Source organism: Coregonus clupeaformis, unplaced genomic scaffold, assembly GCF_020615455.1.
Source record: "Coregonus clupeaformis isolate EN_2021a unplaced genomic scaffold, ASM2061545v1 scaf1009, whole genome shotgun sequence".
Taxonomy (NCBI): Eukaryota; Metazoa; Chordata; class Actinopteri; order Salmoniformes; family Salmonidae; genus Coregonus; species Coregonus clupeaformis.
In genome coordinates, this window is record NW_025534463.1 from 124,180 (window position 1) to 133,276 (window position 9,097).

Below are 9,097 nucleotides of genomic sequence, written 5' to 3' on the forward strand. Positions count from 1 at the left end.
TATGCTGTTGATGTGAGCCATGACCAGTCTTTCAAAGCACTTCATGGCTACAGACGTCAGTGCTACGGGTCGGTAGTCATTTAGGCAGGTTCTCTTAGAGTTCTTGGGCACGGGGACTATGGTGGTCTGCTTGAAACATGTTGGTATTACAGACTCAGTCAGGGACATGTTGAAAATGTCAGTGAAGACACTTGCCAGTTGGTCAGCACATGCTCGGAGTACACGTCCTGGTAATCCGTCTGGCCCTGCGGCCTTGTGAATGTTGACCTGCTTAAAAGTCTTACTCACATCGGCTACGGAGAGCGTGATCACATAGTCATCCGAACAGCTGGTGCTCTCATGCATGCTTCAGTGTTGCTTGCCTCGAAGCGAGCATAGAAGTGGTTTAGCTTGTCTGGTAGGCTTGTGTCACTGGGCAGCTCGCGGCTGTGCTTCCCTTTGTAGTCTGTAATAGTTTTCAAGCCCTGCCACATCCGACGAGCGTCAGAGCCAGTGTAGTATGATTCAATCTTAGACCTGTATTGACTCTTTGATGGTTCAGTCGGAGGTCATAGCGGGATTTCTTATAAGCGTCCGGGTTAGAGTCCTGTTCCTTGAAAGCGGCAGCTCTGCCCCTTTAGCTCAGTGCGGATGTTTCCTGTAATCCATGGCTTCTGGTTGGGGTATGTACGTCACGGTCACTGTGGGGACGACATCATCGATGCACTTATTGATGAAGCCAGTGACTGATGATGTGGTGTACTCCTCAATGCTGTCTGAAGAATCCCGAACATGTTCCAGTCTCATCTGACCACTTCTTTATTAACCGAATCACTGGTGCTTCCTGCTTCAGTTTTTGCTTATAAGCAGGAATCAGGAGGATAGAGTTATGGTCAGATTTGCCAAATGGAGGGCGAGGGAGAGCTTTGTATGCGTCTCTGTGTGTGGAGTAAAGGTGGTCTAGAGTTTTTTTCCTCTGGTTGCACATTTAACATGCTGGTAGAAATTAGGTAGAACGGATTTAAGTTTCCCTGCATTAAAGTCCTTGGTAAGAAGGCAACAACTGTTGATGCAATTATTAGAAAATGGAAGAAGTTCAAGATGACGGTCAATCACCCTCGGTCTGGGGCTCCATGCAAGATCTCACCTTGTGGGGCATCAATGATCATGAGGAAGGTGAGGGATCAGCCCAGAACTAGACGGCAGGACCTGGTCAATGACCTGAAGAGAGCTGGGACCACAGTCTCAAAGAAAACCATTAGGAACACACTACGCCGTCATGGATTAAAATCCTGCAGCGCACGCAAGGTCCCCTGTTCAAGCCAGCGCATGTCCAGGCCCATCTGAAGTTTGCCAATGACCATCTGGATGATCCAGAGGAGGAATGGGAGAAGGTAATGTGGTCTGATGAGACAAAAATAGTGCTTTTTGGTCTAAACTCCACTTGCCGTGTTTGGAGGAAGAAGAAGGTTGAGTACAACCCCAAGAACACCATCCCAACCGTGAAGCATGGAGGTGGAAACATTCTTTGGGGATGCTTTTCTGCAAAGGGGATAGGACGACTGCACCGTATTGAAGGGAGGATGGATGGGGCCATGTATCGCGAGATTTTGGCCAACAACCACCTTCCCTCAGTAAGAGCATTGAAGATGGGTCATGGCTGGGTCTTCCAGCATGACAATGACCCGAAACATACAGCCAGGGCAACTAAGGAGTGGCTCCGTAAGAAGCATCTCAAGGTCCTGGAGTGGCCTAGCCAGTCTCCAGACCTGAACCCAATAGAAAATCTTTGGAGGGAGCTGAAAGTCCGTATTGCCCAGCGACAGCCCCGAAACCTGAAGGATCTGGAGAAGGTAATGGAGGAGTGAGCCAAAATCCCTGCTGCAGTGTGTGCAAACCTGGTCAAGACCTACAGGAAACGTATGATCTCTGTAATTGCAAACAAAGGTTTCTGTACCAAATATTAAGTTCTGCTTTTCTGATGTATCAAATACTTATGTCATGCAATAGAATGCAAATTATTACTTAAAATCATACAATGTGATTTTCTGGATTTTTGTTTTAGATTCCGTCTCTCACAGTTGAAGTGTACCTATGATAAAAATTACAGACCTCTACATGCTTTGTAAGTAGGGAAAACCTGCAAAATCGGCAGTGTATCAAATACTTGTTCTCCCCACTGTATCTCAGACTGGGCAATAAAAGAAAAGATTAAGATGGGCAGTCTGAGATATGGCTTTTTCTTGGATGAGCAAACACAACGTGCCATTGGAACACAGGACTGATGGTTGCTGATAATGGGCCTCTGTACGCCGATGTAGATATTCAATTAAAAATCAGCCGTTTCCAGCCATTTACAACATTAACAATGTCTACACTGAATTTCTGATCAATTTGATGTTATTTTAATGGACAAAAAAAATTGCTTTTCTTTCAAAAACAAGGAAATTTCTAAGTGACCCCAAACTTTTGAATGGTAGTGTATTTAGTCTAGTGAGTGTGCGTAAGTGATACATCTCTCCCAAAAGAGCAACATTCAAGGCCAAGCCCACAGATACCATTTTGGTGACAATCAAATGAGAAGAATAGACTGTGGTATTCTGTTAGTACAGGAGCTCAGAGAGGAGAAATAAGCCAACCAGAAAGCGGAAAGAGACTGTTAGTAGCTAGGGATTGGCAATTGAAATTATTTCACTATTCTAACATCATGATTTTTTTTTTGGGGGGTGGATATCCGGAGAGTCTCCAAAAAATATATTTCAAAAATGTTCTACTCTTTTGACCAATCATAATGACGCAAAATGCCACAATAGCAGACAGTGTGCAGTTTTTTTCCAGGGGGTAGCTTTTGGCGAAAGGTAGGCTAACAGCAACGGTGAACCAAGACTGATGTTTGCCATCATAGAACTGATTTGGTAAAAATTAAATAAAAAGGTTTTCTGGTGATGCATTGATATGTGTCAGGTCTTGTGGACCCTCCGTAGGTGGCCTAATAGGCCTGTAGCCTAATCACTATTTGAAGTGGGGGGAAGCATACCGTTGTCAGGGGCTGACTGGAGGGCTAAATGCACAACCCATAGCCCACGAGGGAGAAAAATTGCTTGAAAATAAAACAATCACTTTGTGCGTCCTCACAACTGTAAGCTACATTTACAGTGTGCAACTGAAAACAATACAAAGTCTAAGCCACGTGACGTCTGAAGCAGCCGTAGCTCAGTAAGCTACATAAACACTACATTCTAAAAAAAATTGTTTTACAAGAATTAAGCATTTCAAATGTCATGGTATATTCTTGTGTGGCACAATGTAACATGTCCATGTTACACTGAGCAAAAATATAAAAAGCAACATGTAAAGTGTTGGTCCCATGTTTGATGAGACATTTTCCAGACGCACAAAAAATAATATTTCTTTAAAATGTTGTGTACAAATTTGTTTACATCACTGTTAGTGAACATTTCTCCTTTGCCACTATAATCCATCCACCTGACAGGTGTGGCATATCAAGAAGCTGATTAAAACAGCATGATCATTACACAGATGCACCTTGTGCTGGGGACAATAAAAGGCCACTTTAAAATGTGCCGTTTTGTCACACAACACAATGCCACAAACGTCTCAAGTTGACGGACCGTGCAATTGGCATGCTGACTGCAGAAAAGTCCACCAGAGCTGTTGCCAGAGAATTGAATGTTCATTTCTCTACCATAAAACTTCCTCCAACGTCGTTTTAGAGAATTTAGCAGTACGTCCAACCGGCCTCAATAGTGCAGACCACTTGTAACCACGCCAAGCCCAGGACCTCCACATCCGGCTACTTCACCTGCGGATCGTCTGAGGGAGGTGGGTGCTGAGGAGTATTTCTGTCTGTAATAAAGCCCTTTTGTGGTGGAAAAGAAAGCATTCTGATTGGCTGGGCCTGGCTCCAAGGCCCACCCATGGCTGCACCCCTGCCCAGTCATGTGATCTATAGATTAGGACCTAATGAATTTCAGATTTCCTTATATGAACTGTAACTCAGTAAAACCTTTGAAATTGTTGCGTTTATATTTTTGTTCAGTATAATTTAAGGCCGGGGCTACGAATACAGTTTTGACCCCCGCCCCTCTGGAAACGTCTTTCTCAAATCTAAGGATCCGAATCATGTTCTGTCCATGTGTTATTTTACACACACACTCACATTTCGCTCTTTACTCACCCTCTTCTGAACCCTCAACCAATTTGATGATGTAGCCTCTCTCTGTCTCATTTTTGAACAGCTGCAATTTGAAAGAACATTCCAAAAATACTGTATGTATGAAGGATACAACCTTCTGTCTGTTGTAATGCCTATTGCCGTAGCACAAGCAAGATGCAGTCCACACATTGCATTAAGCAAAAACAATTACCGTTGAGTGATGTAATCTTTATAGTTATGCTGCCATATAGCCAGCAGTCTGCCTCCCTGTTTAGCCAATGTTTGCAATGCTGAAAAAAGAACATTAAAATCGCTATTGAATGCCTGTCTGTGTCTTGCTTGTTTGATATGCTGTGTAGGCTACATATAGATTGCCTAAATAGCTGCATGTAACTCCCCACGTTTGTGTCGTGCTTATGTTTGCAATAGCCTAGGCTACTGTCACAACAGACAACTACGTTTATTCAAACTATTTTGCGTACAAGCGGCAGCGGAGTCACAGAGTGACTGAACAGCAGATGAAAGGAGGTAGGCTAGTGGATCCCGCATGTGCAGAAATCTCCGTATTTTTAGCAACAGCAAGTCGGGTTTCAGAAAATCCCTAACTGCAGCCACTCCATTAATTTAAACAGACAAAGCTTGTTCATTGTTCAATAGGATCAACAACAAAAAAATTATGACCACGGGGGGGTACTCCAGGCAGAGCAAAATTTTAAAAAGGTTTGGAACCACTGCCCTAGGTACCCTTTGAAAGTCTATAGATAGATATGTGCCATATTGCTTATTCCAATGCAACCCTTTCTGATCCACTATCTGTGAGTGCCAACAGATACAGCATACCCTCTCCGAATCCTAGCATGAACTATTAGGGTGGGAAATGCAAAACTGACTTTGGGTCACTTTGAAACTATACCTTCATTATGTCCAGCACAGCCTGGCAGGCCTCCTCCTGGTCCTTGGCAACAATGACACCCTTCCCTGCAGCCAGGCCACTGGCCTTCACCACCAGAGCAGGAAAACTGGCCCTGGTGTCAACACAGGGGTCAGGGGTTAAAGGTCAGAGAGCCGCAAAGGCAGGGTCAATTCTATTTCAATTCAGGAGATGGGTAGAAATTAATCTCACAAATTACACATTGTTGAGATGACACACAGCGAGCAGACTCAAACTGGGGACAGACTACCTGGACTTGTCCAATAAGAAACACTGTTTTCAATTGCAAATAATTTTCCTATGGTGTGCCCTAATGAACTCATATCTCTCCAACACCTCCACCCCGGTACTGACGTGCGGATGTAGCTGCAGGCCTCCTGTGGGTCGGTGAAGGAGCACCAGCGGGCTGTGGGGATGCCGTGACGGTCCATAAAGGCCTTGGAGAAACTCTTACTGGCCTCCAGCTGGGCAGCCTTCGCTGAGGGGCCGAAACACGGGACCCCCGCCGCTTGCAGGTCATCTACCATGCCTAAGAGAGGGGGGGCAGATGAGATGGGAACGAAAGCGAGCGGATGAATGGGGATGGGAAAGAGGGAGGGAGGGACCAGAGAAAAATGGGAGGAAAGGAAAAGCATTATATTTGCAGTGCAGTGATAATTATATATATTTTTTACACCTTTATTTATCCAGGTGAGTCAATTAAGAACAAATTCTTATTTACAATGACGGCCTGGCCAACTTGGCATTTCCATTGTACCTGTACTGTTTCAGATGGCTGAATATGAAATGGGGAAGATAAGGATGTGTGCCACTCACCTGCTGCCAGAGGCACCTCAGGCCCTACCACCACCAGCCCCACGCTATGCTCCTTACAGAACTGAGCCAGAATAGAGTGGTTACTCACTGACACCTCTGTGCAGATGGGGGGGGAGAAAGACGCACACAAATTTCAGATGCAACGGAGTGGCTAAGAGTTTTTTTTTTTTTGATCACCTGACATGACCAGGAATTGTATGATCATGAAATGCGATCTCCAACTTCTCACCAGAGTTGGAGATCTTTCCACAGTTGGTGGTGCCAGCGTTCCCGGTGCCACCAGGACCTGCTGGATGTGTGGCGACTGTGCCAGCTTCCATGCCAGGGTGTGTTCCCGCCCACCACTGCCAATCACCAGCACTCGCTCTGCCATGGCAACTGAATTACAGGTAGAAGGAAGAACCAATCACACAACATACACAAATGATCAAATCACCAAACCAGGGTGGTGCTCAGTAAGACACAACATCATGGAACTTTCAGATATAAATATATTCTGTAGAACAGAAATACTTCTCTGTCATGTAAAATAAAAGAAACGTGTCAGCTCAATATAATACATTTCTATCTGCAACCTTCAGAACATTGCACCCTTCTGAATTCAATCCAGGTTAGTCTCTGGGCACTAACCGCGACAGTAAATAAAACAGTTTCTCAAATTACTTTAATTTATAATCCATAAAGGAAGCCATTTAATTGCATGTGAAAATTGACCTATGGTGCAGGGAGTCAGAAAATGAGGACCTTCCCCAAGGCCTCATCATCAGGCTGCTGTGAAAGATTGGTGACCTTTTGCTGGGGCCTAGCACTTAAATCACCTATTCATATGTCACATTGGTAGGGACACTGCCACCCATAAAAAACTGTCTCCAATTAGTTGTCATTGTCCAAGAGCCCATTCTGTGTAGGGACCCATTAAAGACGATGCTTCCTTTGCGTAAAAAACATTTTAAGCGACACATGATGTAGCAGTGTGTTAATGACAGTAGAAATAGGTTGGGGGGACTAAAATTGTACAACCCCTTGAATACTGTATGCGTTTAATTTGCCTCAGAAAGACGTTGTACATAAGGGATGGGTAGTGGGCAGCCCTAGGGCCTCGGATCAATTTCCAAAATTTGGAACTATGTCGGGGTCTCAACTTACTGTTGCGAGTTAGAGTAGTAGAATACACAAGGTGCAATTTCAACATTTGGTTATGGATCAGCAGTTTTTCTTCTAACATCAATCACTGATAGTCAATTAGGGATTGCTAAATTAGCTGGCCGCTAACATATCTCAACTTGTTATCATGGTCCAATTAACGGCTGGGGGGGTAGGTAGGAGGGATGTAGGTATGCAGACCCTCAAGCAACTGTGCCCCTGATTATGAGTTCATATTTTTTGTGGCCCCCACCCGCATCAAAGTTCGCTATCACTGTTGTAGATGGCTTATATTTGGGTTGAAGAAGTGATGGGTATGCCTTTGCCCCAATCAATACTCCCCACAACACAAACAAACCAAGGGGTCAGAGTTTAAACCAGTCCTATCTCCCATTTTACCCAGTTGCCAAACTTTATCGAACGTTGCAGATAGAAATGCCATGAATAGAGCCTATGTGATTTCTTATTCTACATATTAGAGGCATGTTTGATCTACTTAGCCTATTTCTTTCTGAATGTTCAACCCTGTTGAATGCGCCCCTGGATGGTCATGGTTCGAAGGGATCAGTTGTCAAATTAACATCAGATTTTACTTTTCATGGCAGGTTAGGAGAACTTAAGCAGCAGGCTATGATAATTAACGTTGCAGGTCAGGATAATTTGGTTAAAAACACATTTTAGCGTTAATTTGACAAAAGCTGGATCCCTTCTAGCCATGACCACCCTGGAATGCCCTATAAGCCTACTGATACAATTCCTGAGGAGTATGTACCGTATCTAGGTTACATCAGCAGACTATCAAATATGTGCTTTTCCATACAACGCAATAGATAATGTGAGTAGCACGATGCGCGTGGTTTCCAATTAGTCGACTCGCTCCCTTTGATTGGAATCACTCACTCATGTGACTCACGAGGCAATGGGACTATTCATTTACAGAGGACAGAACTTTTGAAGAGATAATTTGCAAATATTTGTCCGCAGGCAATCGCTTTTTTATCAGCACAATTGATGCAATCAGTCCTAAAAACACAGGGTGGCAACGAGCAATTTTGTTACTAAGTTTGCTGACCAGTGATGGCAGTATGAAAAATGTATGCACTCACTAAGTGTAAGTCGCTCTGGATATGACAACAACAAAAAATATGATCCCACTGGTTACAATGTAACAAATGTGGGTGAAATGGCTCCACAAGCAAAGTTAAACTACATAGTTAGCTAGCTACAACTGTAGCCAACTAGTTACAGCTTTTGAGTTCAGCCACACTCACTGTCATCGTTTGCTAACAAGTTGTTGTCCTCTGTAGCTCAATAGGTAGAGCATGGCGCTTGTAACGCTAAGATAGTGGATTCGATCCCCGGGACCACCCATACGTAAAAATGTATGCACACATGACTGTAAGTCGCTTTGGATAAAGCGTCTGCTAAATGGCATATTATTATTAAGTTAATTGACGTATCTATATATTAGCAGCCACATGCAAAAATAGTAACAAAATCATCCTCTTTCGAAATTAGCCGTGTTCTTGTATTTTACCTAGGTAGCCAACTTCCCCCATGATTCCAAGTTGTAGTTAGCATCGCATCACGATGGTAAAACTTTGACTTAGTGACCACACGTGCAACACTGGAAGTTCTCATAAAAACAACTTAGTTGAAGTCTATTAAAGCCAAACTCACATGTATCTTTTGCAGTGCCTGGTTAGTATTTTTGATGACAGAGCCCACGTCCAGATGTAATTTCCTTGCCCACAGCTCCGGGAGACTGCCCTATTTGCACAGGGAGTATTTCAGCGTTAATGTGCTAGTCGAAACTAGCAATTCGTAAATTTCCGAACTGCTTCTGCTTGTAGTTATACACGTGCCGCGTTCAACCAGTAACAAGTCGGACATTTCCTATTTTCCTAGTTCCAACTAGCACCTGAATGCAGCATATCAACTCTCAAACCACGTGGACCCAAAATGATACGCAACCGTGTTTGTTTAGCTTTTAAACGCGGGTCAAATAATGGATAAATGTAACTTCTATAGGGCATTTATTTAGGTAGTGT

At 43.8% G+C, this 9,097-nt stretch overlaps 1 pseudogene; it reads right to left on the reverse strand.

Moving 5' to 3' along the window:
• The window catches only part of LOC123486119, a 34,445-nt pseudogene extending 25,573 nt beyond the window's left edge, over positions 1-8,872 (reverse strand).
• Positions 8,873-9,097: the final 225 nt, after the last annotated feature.